At 39.3% G+C, this 16,881-nt stretch overlaps 1 pseudogene; it reads right to left on the bottom strand.

The window, feature by feature from the left end:
- Positions 1 to 1,623: 1,623 nt before the first annotated feature.
- LOC145525290 (olfactory receptor 2D2-like) lies at positions 1,624 to 4,665 on the bottom strand (annotated as a pseudogene).
- Between the last annotated feature and the right edge of the window lie 12,216 nt (positions 4,666 to 16,881).

The following is a 16,881-nucleotide window of genomic DNA, read 5'->3' as shown; positions in this document are numbered from 1 at the left end:
CAGCAGCAGCAGTAGTCCTGTGCATCGAATAAAACTAGCCCACCTAGAGAACACATGTTTCTGTCTTATGTCACAAATCAGTCATTACTTTTTCTAGGACTCACTCCTGAAATCACCTTCCAGATTTTTCTCATCTGTAAAATGGTACCAATAATACCTACAACATGGAGTTTCTATGAGAACAAAGCAAGATAATATTACCATGGCCAGTTGTCCCTTTGCTTGAGAGTTTTATTTTTTTTTTTGCCTACTCTCTTGGAGTAAGTATCAATTGTGCAAACTTTTACTCTCAAAAATGCCCTAATTCAGATATTAAAATATAAGAAAATCCTGAGTAGTGCATTTAAGCATTTTGGGTCTTAATTAATGGTGGCAGTCCTTTGTGCTAGAAAAGTACTGCACGTGTAATTTTTCTATAACATTAAAACACATACTCTTTTTATATGAATCAGGTGGTGCCAGTAGTAAAGAACCTGCTGCCAATGCAGGAAACACAAGAGATTCAGGTTCAACCCCTGAGTGGGGAAAATCCCCTAGAGTGAAAACAGCAACCCACTGCAGTATTCTTGCCTTGAAAATTTGATGGACTGAGGAGTCTGGTGGGCTTCAGTCCACGGGACCACAAAGAGTCCAACAAGACTGAGCAGAGGGAGTTTTCTTGGTGGACTGTGACTGCTCCTCCTTCCAGCCTCTGTGCGCAGCTCGCCTGTCACTGCCCCTGGATCAGTATTGCCCTTATTCCATTTATCATAATTTGCCGATGTAAGTGTCCATATTATATGTATATTATAAATATTTATGCATACATAAGAAAAGGAAGTATTTCTATTTTATTTAACATTATGTGCTATAATCATTCAATAATACATAGTGAATGAATTAGTTTATTCATTCATTCACATTTGACCAAATCTTCTGCTTCTGACCATTGCTATCCTCCTGTGCACACAATCAGCCTAGGACCACCAGGAATAAGCCTGTACTCAGATAAAATCAGATTTATTGATCCACTGTAAGGAGGAATACCACACACCAGGATTTAGGGGAAAGGGTAGGGTTAAAGCAAAAGTTAAATGAAGAAATATTTGATAGATTCATTCCAAAGCAGGGCTGTGTGTAATGGGGTCAAAATCAGGTCTAAACCACAAAGTAGCTGCAGGATCTTGGTTCCTTGGAAACTACAACATTAAGATAGAGGTGATATGAGGCATCCAAAACCCTTATCTGAAGTTCTGCATCCGAGTTAAAAATTGAGAACTCTTCTATCGAGGCCCTTTACATTCTTCATGTATAATTAAGATAGCCAAAGTTAAGATAATTCACCTTATTGATATGATTTAAAGAAATCACTTACAGAGACTCTATGATTTTAGAGAAGCAAGATTTTTCAGGGAGTAAGAAAAGAGTAGTCCTTCAATAAAGGGTGTTGCTTTGACACATGAAAGCTGTGGTTTGTCCTTGGGGGAGCCATGATGCTTGTTGAGTTTGCAGCTGGAATGATGTGCCTTTTATGAGTTGGCAGGGCAGATATTGACTGTCAGAGTTACTGTTCACTCTAACACTTCATATTCAGAAGTCAATCATCTTATATTAACAGCTGGCATCATGTCGCATTGAGAGCTCTCATGTCCTCTGTTTTGCAAGAGCTCTTCTTAGGGCCCCTTTTACATCTTGGTTCCTTAGGCTATAGATCAAGGGGTTGAGCATGGGTGTGATCACAGTGTAGAACACCGCGATGATCTTGCCCCCAGCCCTGGAGGTCTTCGACTGGGGCCTCATGTCCGTGAAGATACCAGTTCCATAGAATAAGGCCACCGCTGTCAGAGGGGAAGCACAGGTGGACAGCGCCTTGTGCCTCCCAGAGGCTGACCGCATCCTAAGAACTGTCAGAAGGATTCGGACATAGGAAACAAGGATGAGGAGACGAGGAATGAGGACAATGACGACAGTGAAGATGAAAACAACCATCTCGGTAAATGAGGTGTCAGCGCAAGCCACCCTCGGGATGGAAGGAACCTCGCAGAAGAAGTGATCCAGGACATTGGGTCCACAGTAGGGTAAACTCAAGGTGAAGATGGTGATGACCATGGAACTCAGGAAACTACTGGTCCAAGAAATGCCTGCCAACTGGACACAGGTGCTTTGGTTCATCATGACCGGGTAGTGAAGAGGATGGCAGATGGCCACATACCTGTCGTAAGCCATGACACCAAGGAGAGCACATTCAGTCATTCCAAAAGCAAAGGGGGAAGTACCATCTGAGCAGTGCATCTAGAAAATGGGATGGTCTTCTTCCCACCATGTGGACAGCCTTTGTGAGACATCAGCGAATGTGCAGCAGATATCCAGAAAGGATAAATTAGTGAGGAGGAAGTACATTGGAGTTTGGAGACATGTTTCTATCTGGATGATAGTGATAATAATAACACTCCCACCACAGTTAATAAATAGACAAACAAGAACATAATAAAAAGAATGAGCTGCATCTTTGGCTGTGATGAGAGACCCAGGAACATAAATTTGGTCACAGTGAAGTTTGTTTTATCATATTCATTTCTGAGGTCACCTCTCTTTCATAGAGCCATCCGCTCACCTGAAGAAGAAATCAAATGCCTTCTAGATCACAATGTTGGAAATTTAGGACATAAGTAAGACAGCAAGGAGAGGCCTTGGTCTGATGATACATCTTGAGTATCTGAGTTGTATTACAAGTGGAAAGCATTTCTTCTGCTTTCAAAGGAAACATTCCAAGAGAATAGTCAAACTCAAATACTGATGAAGTGAAATAGATATTCTTGTCTTTTCTCTAAGGGTGTGTGCTTTTGGCTGTTCACAATCTTTTCAAGGGCTTCCTCGGGGGCTCAGTGGTAAAGAACCTGCCAGCAATGCAGAAGACACAGGAGACACATGTTCGATCCCTGGGTTGGGAAGATCCCCTGGAGAAGGGCATAGCAACCCATGCCAGTATTCTTGCCTGGAGAATCCCATGGACAGAGGAGCCTGGTGGGCTACAGTCTAGAGGGTCACAAAGAGTCAGACAGGACTTAAGTGACTGAGCATGCCTGCACGCAATCTTTTCAAATCATACTCATCCTTCAAAGCCTCACTTATGCTTCTCTCTTCAAATAGATCTAACTCTGTCTGTGTTCTGCACCTAGAAACAGCATTTTGTAGCACTCAAGTAAAAAGTAATAAAGGGCTTTGCTTCATGTGCTACCCACTAACCTTAAAGTAAAAACCAGAACAGCAGCCTGTGTATCTTCTGCATCACCTTGATGCAGCTTTCTAGTGATTAGACACCCTGTACCCTAAGAACAGAGTGTGCACACAATCCCAAAACCAGTGATGGATCACACTAATTGCCAGTTCTCCCAGCTTCACAACTTTCATGCAGCGGGGTCTTGGATGGTTTTATTACATATATATATGTATATGTATATGTATGTATATATATATATACACACACACATACACACACAATAAGAATAATGATAGAACCAAGTTTTTGAGGATTAAATAATGTGTATAAAGAATTTAAGACAATGTTTACATGTAAAAAACTGTTCACAAATAACACCTATTATTAATAGCCCTAATAATATACAGTGTTTCTGCATTTATCCAGAATTTATTTCTCTAATAAAAAAGCATTTCAGAGAAATAATAGCATTAAAAAGGATCCAGACAAGTTAAACCTACTTGGTCGATTCACTGCGAGTTCCTTAGCCTCCATGCCTTGTGTTTACCTAGCTCAGTTTAGGCACAGAGTTATCAATAGTGTGTGTGGTTAACTGATTCGCAGCAGATCAGATCAAAAGCAGGGAGGTAGAAAGGTATGGAGTAATGAAGAGTCCTAGAGGAGGGCACAGTTACAGTATCAGGAAGCTGCCAGTTATTCATCTACTCCTTCTTCATTCTTTATTTTTCTTTCTTTCTTCCTTTGAAGTCTGTCTTTTCAATAATCTAGTATGTACCAGATGCTGGGCTTGCTCTGATAAACACAGCAGACATTTTGATAGCTCATAAACCTTACTGTCCATATAAAGTTGAGATGAAGGAAACAAATTGATTCCCAAGAAAGTGAAGAATCTTCATAAATGTCCCAAGAAGCCATTTATGAACCAAGTAGTTGCAGATCATGAAAAAGACTACTTTATGCAAAACATCATTTTCAAATAATATTAATTTGCATGTGATATGTTTTAAACAGTCTTCTTATATTTTGATTTAAATCAAAGCTTTTCAAATCAAATAGCTCAGTGAGATGATAAACCAAATGCTCTAAAATATGAAGTCCAGAGATAAAGGAGGGTTGAGTGTGGATGGAGGCCTTTCAGACTCTGCAAACAACAGTCAGAAAGCCCTTCTGAAAATAAGAGCCGTTCAGGTGATGTTTAGAAGTGATTAGCGTCATAGCAAAGGATATGCAGAGTGAGTTTCTCAGTTGACAGCGAGTTGGCACACAGTCAGGACATCACAGTGAAGCAAGCAGGGTCCACCACTGGAGAGTGGAGGTCACCGGCCTGGCTCTGCCATTCACCAGCTGGGAGGCCTTGCCTGCACAATTCGCACCACCAGCCTGTGCTTAACTTGACTCACCGGCAGGACAGGGGCAAGAGTGGCATTCTCATAGAGCGGATGGACCAGGTGAATGAGATAATACATGTGAAGCACCCACAACAGAGTTAGCTGTATCTTGTAAGGACTCAAGTTATGTTAACTCTATCATTATTTTATATACATATACATGCGATCCTCATTAGGGGATCTTCGTTAAGTGCCCAAGACAGGAATTATGAACACTCCTAATCTCTACACGGCATGATAGATAAACTGAGTCTTTTAAGAACAGAAAGAAGGGAATGGCTCCCCACTCCAGTCTTCTTGCCTGGAGAATTCCATGGGCAGAGCAGCCTGGTGGGCTACAATCGGTGAGTCGCCAAGAGTCAGACATGACTGAGCAACCGAGCACACACATGCGCGCGCACACACACACACACACACACACACACACACACACACTGAGGCACTTAAACCACTTTTCCACCTGAGCCCAACCCCTAGAAAAAAAATCTTTCTATATGGAAAAGAAAAAAATCACTTTAAAAGGTGACATTAAATGCTACCTATTATAATCCTCTATTACATGACAAACATGTTTAAGTACTTTGCTGATAGTATATCATATCTTCACAACAACTCCAACAGCACTTATGTCCATTTTAAATATGAGAAAATTGATGGTCAGAGGGTATACAACTATCTCAGAGTTAGGATATTTAGCAAAGCCATAAATTTATACTTGAGTTTACCTAAGTCCAAAATGCCCTTTAGTTAAATAATTTATTGCTTTATTTTACTATTATTATTTTAATATCTCAATAAGCAATTGCAATCAGAAACATCACAGATAAAATACCTAAAGCTGTTAGGTGTTGTGTAGAAATAGTCTTCATATCTGTCCTCACCACATATTCATGCAAAAAAAAAAAGACATGATATCCATGTGTAAAAACTACAATTCCATGAAAATAAAATAAAGCTTCTTCTATGATAACCACAAATGAGACACTGCTATAATCCAACCCAACCTTTTTATAGATTAAAAATAAAGATAATTTTAAAAATAAAAATTAAAAAAATAAAGATAATGAATGCATACATAGTGAAATCCCTAAGTTATTTGAGTTTTCTCATCTCAGTACCTTAGGCTGAATTTTAGATTCTTGAGGGATGATGTCCCAAGACCAGTGATCAAAATTTAATTAATTATTTGTTCTGAGGGAGTCCTGGTTTCTCAGTTGCTCCCTTCTTTTCCATCTCCTATATTTGAACCATTACCAGGTTAAACAATGCCTTTCAAGTGACCAGGGTGTTCTCCACCTTCCGTGTTGCCTAATTCTGGCAATCATAAAAATGGATGCATTCAACACAAAAACAGCAAACTCTAACATGCAGGCGTCAAAGACCGCGCACAGAGTCATGTCTTAAAATCAACTGGAATTTAGAGATGACTGTGACCCTAGTATACTCTCAATTGTCCACACAGAATATTTGAACCCTAGATTCTCTTCTCTCTGATCATGCTAAACTCTGGAATCATCCACAATTGCATAGCTGATAAACGCAAACTGTTTATAAGGAAACAGTAAGGGCAGTATGGAAACTTACTAGTTTTGTAAGCTCGAGTGTATCATCTCACTTTCCTAAGTTTATTCATTTTTAAAATGGACATTAAAATATTCAGACCACTACATCGCACCCTTGTTATGAATCTAAAGGGAAGAAAAGAAGGAAAAAGAAAGGAGGAAAGAAAAGAAGCAAGGAAGGAAGGGAGGGAGACGGAGGGAAGGAGAGGAAGAAAGAGCAAACTAGAAAGTTAACATTAACTAAGTCCTTTCAATGTGCAAAGAGCCAGCTGAGCCAAATAATGTCTCCACATAATAATATAACTTAATCTCATGATTCTCAACTCCTGAATGCATTATAGTTGGTTGTTGTCACTTGTTTGATTTTAATATCAATTCCCAGGCCATACCCTGAATCAAAATCTCTGCAGATAGGACTCAGATATAAGTATTTTTAAAAGCCCCACAGGTGAGCCCTTGAAATCTTATTCTTTCAACATTTTACTGGGAAAAAGATACAATTGTGAATTAGACAAAGCTAAGCTTGAAATTAAAAGATGCTTACTCCTTGGAAGGAAAGCTATGACCAACCTAGACAGTATATTTAAAAGCAGAGACATTCTTTTGCCAACAAAGGTCCATCTAGTCAAGGCTATGGTTTTTCCAGTAGTCATGTATGGCTGTGCGAGTTGGACGGTGAAGAAAGCTGACCACTGAAGAATTGATGCTTTTGAACTGTGGTGTTGGAGAAGACTCTTGAGAGTCCCTTGGACTGCAAGGAGATCCAACCAGTCCATCCTAAAGGAGATCAGTCCTGGGTGTTCATTGGAAGGACTGATGTTGAAGCTGAAACTCCAATACCTTGGCCACCTCATGCAAAGAGTTGACTCATTGGAAAAGACTCTGGTGCTGGGAAGGATTGGGGGCAGGAGGAGAAGGGGACGACAGAGGATGAGATGGCTGGATGGCATCACCGACTTGATGGACATGAGTTTGGGTAAACTCCAGGAGCTGGTGATGGACAGGGAGGCCTGGCGTGCTGCGATTCATGGGGTTGCAAAGAGACGGACACGACTGAGCGACTAAACTGAACTGAACTGAACTGAAGCCTGAAATATGCTAGGAGTTCTATTTGTTACTTCCACTTTTTTCCCCTACTGTGTTCCAGCTTTGAAGAACCATTGTGTGAAAACCATTTAAAATTTACAACATTTATCTAAGACTTTTCAAAATACCTAATTACATTTTGCTTTAATGACACTGGAATCTCCCAGCTTAGATCCCCATTAGCTGTCATCCCCTTCAGAGTGCATTGACCCTGGAATTATGGTGGAAGTTACTCAGTATGCAAAGGAGGAATAGTACATGGTAGACACAGCCTCCTTTAACATAGATTTTTTTCATTTGAGTCTCAGAACTCTGGGAAACAGAGGGGACTCCATTAGACTGAAATCAGAGCAGATCATGTGATTTGATTTGCCTGGTCCATAAGTGATATGAAAAGCGAGTAAACGTTTCTCATATTCATAGATATGCTGTCTAGGGCCATGGTCATCCCAAGAACATATTACAAACCCTGGAGGCTTCTTGAGCAATATGAGATTATAAGCTAATGTGATCCATGGTTTATCATGACATGATGTGTGTGTTTATATTGCATGTATACATCTTTAAATATATGTAAACACATGTAAGAAGTTTCCAGGTGGCACAGTGGTAAAGAATCCGCCAGCCAATGTAGAAGATGTAAGAGACAGGGCTTCGATTCCTGATTGGGAAGATCACCTGCAGTAGGAAATGGCAACTTGCTCCTGTATTCTTGGCTGGAAAACCCCATGGATAGAGGAGCCTGGAGGGCTACAGTCCATGGTGTCACAAAGAATCAGACACGACTGAGCACATACAAACACACACATAAAAGTTAATACATTTAAATATGATTAAATATGTCATTTTAAAAAGAAAAGTATGTAGGGAACAAATTAGGCTGGATCTTCTGGATGAGTTCTCATCCAACTTTAATATACATAGGAATAGCATAGTTTTCTTGTTAAAATGCAGATTTTAATTCAGTAGTTCTGAGGCAGGGCCCAAGAGTCTTCTTTTCAAACAAGATGCTCATAATGATGGTTTTGAACCATGCTTTTGAGTAGTACAGTTTTAGCTAAATTGTAAGAAGTTTCAGTTTTATTCTGATTACAATATTTGCAAATTTTAAGCAGTAATACACTATGATCTGATTTATATTTTAAATTGCTTTCACTATTATGGAGAAAGAATTCAGATAACAAAACACAGGGCAGTGGTACCGACTAGGTGAGAAAATTTGTGGCTCCTCAGATTAGAATTGTATTGATGAAGATGGCTAACAATGGAAGAAAAACGAAGAAAAAACAGTTTTATTGAGTTCATGCATGGCCTCCATCCTTGCTGCTATGGTTAATTTGTAAGGTTCTCACTATTTAAGTACAGGGCTTTCCAGGGAATAAGGCTCACCAACTTTCTCATTGTGGATCCTTTTTGCAAACAAGACCCTCCAGTGGACACTTAACCATGGAACATGAATCCTACCGTCACAGTCCTTTGCAAGAGATCCATCCATATGCCTCTCCCAGACTTCCCTGTCACTTTCCAGTGTTATTCTGAGACCCTGTTGGGTCAGTCGATCAACTAGTTGTTGTTCAGTTGCTAAGTTGTGGCCGACTCATGGACTGCAGCATGCCAGGTTTCCCCGTCTTTCACTGTCTCCCAGAGTTTGCTCAAACTCATGTCCACAGGGTCAGTGATGCCATCCAACCTCTCATCCTCTATCGTCCCCTTCTCCCCCTGCCTTCAATCTTTCCCAGCATTAGTGTCTTTCCCAGTTAGTCAGCTCTTCACATCAGGTGGCCAAAGTACTATTTATAAAAGTGCAGGGACACATCTCAGACTACCCTTCCTCCCGTGCTTAAAGAAAAGCAAGATAGTACATTGCACCCTGTGTTAACACTGTACCCCATGTTGTGCTGCACATACATACTCTGGTCCTTAATTTGTATCCCTAATACTGCTGCCTACCCAAAGGGATGAAAATTTCTTAGAGGATAGAGCAGTCTATGCTTTACAGTGAGAAAATAAATAACTTGTGCCTGAAATATTCTGTTATGTTTAGAAAATGTGGATGCTTCTACAAATGTTGGGGCAGAGACTAAAGAAACCAACTTAATGAGCTGCAATATTCTAAATATCAAAATAATTTTAATAATAACCAAAAAAAAAATTTCAATTGCAACTTAGTGAATCAATGAAAGCCAAGGACTTCAAGGCTTCTCAAGAAATGAAAAATGTACAGATAGTATAATAAGAGTGAACATGATAGATTATTTCATTTTTAATGGACTTTAAAGGTTATGATTTAATTAAGTATATGACATTTATAGAAATTCAAATAAATATAGATGTGTACATGTTTTATTGGTATAGCAGCAAATGATAAGTATAAATAACTATTTTTAAGAAGTTCCAATTAAAATTAGAAGCTCTACAAAGAACAATAAGGAAAATCAGCATTGATGAATATTACTATTAATAATAATCAATAATTGTCACATCAAATAGATAAGTTGAGACAAAATAAATAGATAACAGTTCTTAAATGAAAGCTAATTATGCCAACTTAATCACTGACATTGTAGTGGAAAACTGAGTGCATTTATTAATTAGAATAAAGCTATCAGAAAATTAAATTATTTTTGAATGTTATATATTAAATTAATATATAATATTATTTAATGTTGGCTGACATTTTTAAAAATAATTTTAGAATGAGATATCATTTTGCACAAGAAACTATTGTTTAAAATGGTGAACATAAAAAATCATATTGACATTAAAATTTAACTATAAAAAAATAAAAGGAACCATTTGACACATTGCTCCTATTTTATTTACTTTAAGAAAACTGTTCTGTTTTTCAATAAGAGACCTCTGCTGGCCTGAGAATAGTTTTACTTATTTTATGTTAGTTCAACTCCAAGGAAGGTCTAAATAATATTACTAAAACATAAAAATATTACAAATAAGTATATGAAAAAATCTTAGAGAGCTAAACACTGAATATAGACATAACGAAGAAATTAAGCCTGTAGTATTGATGTTAACCACATTTTGCAAGCACTGCGTTGGGAATGTTTTGTCTTTGTTAAGTATTTTGAATTTAAACAATTCAAAAGAATCAATCATGACAAATGTTTAATTATAATACGAATTCTTAAGGTTCTTGAGGAAACAGTGAATTGCTGAATCCTGTAAGGGTGCACATGTGCTGATAACTTGGGCTTGATTAATCCTTATAGGTCGTTCTCCTTTGTTTACCACTTTCATAAGCCAATCCCTTACACGCTTTCCAGACTCTTGCCAATACAGATTAGTGAGAACCCATAACTTTTTTAGTGTGCGTTTCTCCTAAGAGCAAGTTTTTTATTTCATCATCTGGGCAAGTGATATTAAACTTTTGCTATAAAGGCGATGTGGAGTGGTCAGGTTGAGTGTTGAGGAGAATTACATGAGCTCATAAGTCCCTAAGTGCAGTCACTGAAAGATTTTTGTCCAGGGAAAAGCTGATTCTTTCAGATAGGGGAAATTAGGGATTGCCTCTTAAAGCAAGGGATTTTATTTTTACCTCTGTTCTTGTCTGCCCAATGTCCCTATCCCATTACTTTATGATCTCAATTATTCTCTCCATCATTTCATATAGCTTACCATGAAACCCCTAGCATTTAATTAATACATCTTTTCTGCAGTCTGTACAATCAGGCCCTGGCTTAAACTTCAACCTGAACTTTCCTAAAGGACTAATCGAGTGGGAAACTCCTTCAAACCTACCACTGGGGCATTTCAAATGCTCTTTCATGTTCCCAGTAGGATAATCATAGTTTTCAATTTAAAAGACCCCATGAATTTTACAACCAATATTATCTTGGTCATGATGAATGCTACGACCAATTGATTTTTCAGTGCTTTGTTCTCCAGCTGCATTTCATGCTGTGCCATCACTGGTGACAGTTTAAACTGTCATGACACTACTACATGCCAGGGCTCACCATGTCCCCTTTCTCTGGCAAGTGGCATATCTGCACATTTTTTAACTATGTCAGCAAACTAATCCTAGAGATCCAGTTAAAAGGTCTGACTCTAGGGCTACACCTAAAGTTAAAAGATGAGATCACTAGGCAACATGCAACCTAACTCCTGATTTTTGCTTTACTGAATGCACATGATGGCTTGCCTAACCTGTTGATTTCCTTCCTGGATTAGAAAGAATAAGAATGAAGAATCATGTAGTTAAAGAATGATTCAACCTGCCCATGTGGCAAATTTGCTGAAGAGAAGAAGGGTGGGGGTGGGTAGAAAATCAATCATGAATGATTGATTTTCTACCCACCCCCACCCTTCTTCTCTTCAGCAAATTTGCCACATGGGCAGGTTGGCATCCAACTGCAGGGGGACCACATAGGCAAACCAGCATCCAGAGGAAGGTCAGGAGAAGTCAGCAGTCTGTACACAATGGAAAATGATGAAGAATCTAACCTCTTACTTTAATGATTAGCCGGGATTATTTCTGCATTTTCCCATTACAAATTGTCACGGCTGAGCAGGATCTTGGGAATCGGTCTCCAGACAAGAGTTCACCTTCTCCCCAGGTAGCTGGCTTTTCTGAATAAAGCACCTTTCCTTTTCACCAGCACTTGCCCCTTGATCATTGGTTTTGAGTGATGAGCATCTGAACCTGAGTTGGTAACAGAAATAGGTATTCTGAACCCAGTCTTTTCTTTGTATTTCCTCCCCTCGTTGAAAAGTTAATTGACTTAGTTCATGTAGGTTCATCTCCTGGAGCAGAAAGCAGGATGGCAAATGATGGTAGACCATCTAGAAGGAGCAGCGGAAGCTATCTGAGCGTCCCACAGACACATAGATATCTATCTGTATATTAATATTCAAAGGTACATAGTAGGTATATTTGCTATATATATATTTGGATACAGCAAAACTCAATACAGAGATAACAGAAAATTATGGTGAATATGTCTATCCCTGGGGAATCACAGTCTCTAAACAAAACCTATCCGAGTCTTATTTAATAAGACTGACCTGACTTAGTCAATGCATAATTATGATTAACTACCTAGTTTGCTTTTCCCACAAGCTACAAAACCAGGGAGAATTCCCCCAGGATCCACTGTTAGCAATGATTCTGGATTCTGGATAAGGTCACACTACAGATGTTTGTATGTTGTGTGATGCAGATTTACTCCTGGCATAGAAACACTGTTTAATTTCTACAACTCAGTAGCCATTTGTATTCTGTTACAATGGCAACTATAAACCAGTATTTCTTATACCTCATCATTGTCCTGTGGCAGTCTCTGAAACTGCTAAGAGTAAAAGTGGGAGATATGACTCTCCCTACTATTTGTGGTGACAAAGGACAATTTATATTCAAGGAAGGAATGATAAGTAAAGTGATAAAATTTACACAAAAATGCAACAACAACAAAAAAGCAATTGAGCATCATTTACACTGGAATATGCTTGTAGCTATTCCAAGAGCCCTAGGGGACAGAAGACTAAAAAAACGACATCTATGCTCAGGCTTGAAATAAATCACAAAAACTTTAATTTTTTAAATTTGTTTTTGTCCCAGGGGATAGAAGGATAAAATGTACATTTAAAGAGAATGTTAGACAATAGCTGATCATTCCTCTCAGGTTGTCATAACCTCTGGGTGAGACTGCCAGAAAAGAATTATTTTTTTTAAGTAAAATATTTAACCCATGAGAAGGTAGCCATCTTTAGGCTTAAAGGGAAACACGGTGAAAATGTGTGCACTATTTTGTTTGTGTGTGTCTTTATGCTGTGGATTTGAGCGTTTTCAATTGAGAAGATCCACAGAGGTATCAGTGACCCCCTGAAAATCCATAGTTGGAGCATAAGATAGAGAAATGCAATCAACAGAAGATGGGTTGAGGCACCATGATAGGCAATTTTAACGCATCAAAAGATCTTTGGGGTGAAGGAGAATATGCTTGACTAGCAGAGGAAAAGAGCAAAGGTTGGAAAAGAGCAAAGGAAAAGGGCTGTTTCACCACCAATTTTAGCACCTTTGCTCTTTTGCATAATAATTCTACCACTTAACAATTATATGACATTAATAACCAACATAACATCAAATAATCAATACATCATATTGGATCCCAACCATTCTTATCACTTCAAATACATTGTCTCTATTAACTCTCCCCACAATTGTAAGAAATGCAGTATTACAGATGAGAAGTTATTACATTACAGGTCAGTATACCACCTCAGATTCTCCTAAATAAAGTCAATACCTTTTTTGATTAATTGCCTTTTAGAGACTTTCAAAGCTATGAACCCATGAAGTACTTAACAAGTCAAATACACTGGGAACCTTGAGCAAGTTTAATTTACCTGGACCCACGGTATGGTCCTGTGGGCTGTGACTGTGAGAGCCACAGGTAAGCGTCATGGTCCTGGGTGAGGTGAGTAGACTATCTCTATACTCATAATCAGTATTGGCTGCCAGTGAAGAGACACAGGACTCTGCCAGAAGATGATTTGGAAGCTACTTGGAAGCATTCATGTGATGCCAACTATATGAAGTACTCACCTGGATAGCCTCTGAGTCTCTCAGCATTATTCTATTGTGTTTGAGTTAAGGTCTTATAACTAAGCGGAGAGGGACCCATGGAATGCACAAGCAGCTGCTAACCTAGTGTCAGGTATTGAAGGAAGTGGCTTAGAGGTTAAGTACCAGCTCTCTGGAGGAAGACCGCACGATTATTTACTAACTCTGAAATTACTAGATACTTATGAAACCTTGATTTGGTCATCTATAAAATCACTGCTATTAATCTTTAAACATACCTATGATAGATGTTGTGGGAATAAATAGAACAATTCATGTGAAACACCTAGCAAAGCACTTGAGTCAAAGTATTCAAAATACTTACCTAATATTTTTATATATGACAAACTTCTGGAATAATACGAGAATCATAGAACATAAAGAAACAGAAGATAGGAAGTTTAAAGTGTAGTCCAGGATGTTCAACATTTTCTCATAGGAAACCACATTTAGTTTTCATGAATCCATGTTTCCAAAGATTTTGCCCAGCCCCTAAATGTTTTCAGTATATATATTTTTGTATTCAGTTAGAAAATACAGCCCACAAAACATCATCGTAAACCTACAAATTAAAATAACACCAATACAGTACACTAACACATATATATGGTATTTAGTCAATCGGTAAAGATAACCCTGTATGCGAGACACCAAAAGAGTCACAGATAAATAGAACAGTATTATGGACTCTATGGGAGAGGGCGAGGGCGGGATGATATGGGAGAATGGCATGGAAGCATGTAAATTATCATATGTGAAACGAATCGCCAGTCCAGGTTCAATGCATGATACAGGGTGCTCGGGGCTGTTGCAGCGGGATGACCTGGAGGGATGGGACGGGGAGGGAGGTGGGAGGGGGGTTCTGGAAGGGGAAAACATGTACACCCATGGTGGATTCATGTCAATGTATGGCAAAACAAATACAATATTGTAAAGTTAAAAAATAGAAAATAAACTAATTAAAAAATAAATAAATAAATAAATAATAAAATAAAATCAAAATTGAACTGATATACATTTTCCATCAAAAGCAAATGTGAAAGATTATATTTATTAATAATAAAAGGAAAAGAGAGTAAGTTAAACTAATGGGATATATGTAATATTAGAAAATAAGCAGTTGTAGTGATAATCATACAAAAGAAAAGGGATATAAGAATATCAGGAAGCAGACTGAATATAGTGATCAGGGAAGCTTAGAAAAGGGGTGGTATTAGTGGCAATTGACACCTGAAAAAAGACAGGGAAATGTCTCATCTGTAAGATATTTGAGGAAGGGCATTCTAACCACAGGAATGAATAGCTGCCAAGGCTCTGAGCGCATCAGTCTATCTGGGAACTGAAAGGAGGGTGGCGGAGCCGGCGTGGACCGTGAAAGGGAGGACAGCGGGGCCAGGGCAGAAACTCTGTGAGCTTTGCTCCCGTTCATACGGATTTGGGCCTTTACTCTGGAAAAGTTCCGAAGTCATTGGAGCGTTTGAAGATGAAAAGTAATGTAATCTATCTGGTATTTTAACAGGATCACTCTGGCTTCCTTGTTGAGACACTCAAGTGAGGTAAGGATGGAAGTAGGGAGGAGGCAGGGAGGCCATTAGGAAACCGCAATAATACAAACGTGAAAGGAGAGTGGGCTGGTGTGGGGTGGAATCGCTGAAACTGGGAGCCGTCGGTTAAGTTCTGGATATACTTTGAAGGTAGAATGAAGATGTTGCCAATTAGCTACAGTGTAAAAAACAAAAAGGAGTAAAAAAAGTCTGATAATTTTCCCTAAATTAAGATAATGCCTTTACAGCAGTGAAGAAGAGGCAGAGAAAGCAGCCTTAGGAAGGATTGTTAGGAAGACAATTTTTCCTAAACTTCCCAATAGACATCCGATGAGAGATGTTAAGTAGGCACTTGGATCCATGAGTCTGAACTTCAGGGAAGAAAAACGGTCAGGAGATAAGAGGTAGGTAGGTAGGTAGGTAGATAGACAAGACCATGGAGAGCATTCACAGTCATTAGATGGTATGGTCTACCAGGGAGTGGCTGTGGATGGAAAAGAGAAGAGATTTGAGGGTTGATTCTGGGGTTCCCCAAAATTCCAACCCGGGAGCAATAACACTGAGATCATGTAGCTTCAGAAGGAGAAGAAAATCCATGCACGTCTGATAACCTGGAAATCTGATGAAGAGACTGTTTCAAGCAGGAAGGACTGAGAAACAATTTCAAACGCTACTTAAAAATTAGGGGTTTCCTTGGTAGCTCAGCTGGTGAAGAATCCACCTGCAATGCAGGAGACCCCAACTCAATTCCTGGGTCCAAAAGATCTGCTGGTGAAGGGATAAGCTACCCACTGCAGTATTCTTGGACTTCCCTGGTGGCTCAGACAGTAAAGAATCCACCTGCAATGTGGGAGACCTGGGTTCCATTCCTGGGTTGGGAACATCCCCTGAAGGAGGATCTTGGAGGCATGGCAACCACTCCAGTGTTCTTGCCTGGAGAATTCCCATAGACAGAGGAGCCTGGCGGCTACAGTCCCTGGGGCTGCAGAGAGTCAGACATGACGGAGAGACTAAGCACAGCACGGTCCAAGAGATGGCCTTCCAGAGGGCTCTGAGAAATTCCTCCAAGAGCAAAGCGGGGAGATAGGATTTGCAACGAAGGGCAGGTAGTCTGAGTGTCAAAAAATTACTGCAAATGAAAGAAAACCAGATATCTCAAGTTAAAGAGTTAAGCACTGTTTCATGTATGGGAAGATGCAAGCGTCTGGGCTCTCTGAAATCAGTCCTTTGCTATGTGCCTCAGCGATATGGGGCCGTATCCTGTGCTTGCACATCCTAAGTTTCTTCCGAGTTCACCATAGGGAGTGACTGTAGTCTGATGGCTGCTGGACGGCAGGTATTCTTTTCTTTCCTGAGTTCCCTCAGGGCTCAACAGTTTACCATCCTGGTGGCTGCAATTGCTAGTGACTGTGACATCCTTTGTTTACTGAAATGGCAGGAAATATTCCATTTTTTCACCTCCACAGAAATTGACAGACTTTTTGGTTAATTGCCTTTTAGAGACTTTCAAAGGCAATTAACC

This window comes from Giraffa tippelskirchi, chromosome 11, assembly GCF_054371585.1.
Source record: "Giraffa tippelskirchi isolate mGirTip1 chromosome 11, T2T-mGirTip1v1.2.pri, whole genome shotgun sequence".
NCBI classification, from domain to species: Eukaryota; Metazoa; Chordata; class Mammalia; order Artiodactyla; family Giraffidae; genus Giraffa; species Giraffa tippelskirchi.
Note: the sequence above shows the minus strand (reverse complement) of the source record. Positions and strands in the feature narration are given on the sequence as shown.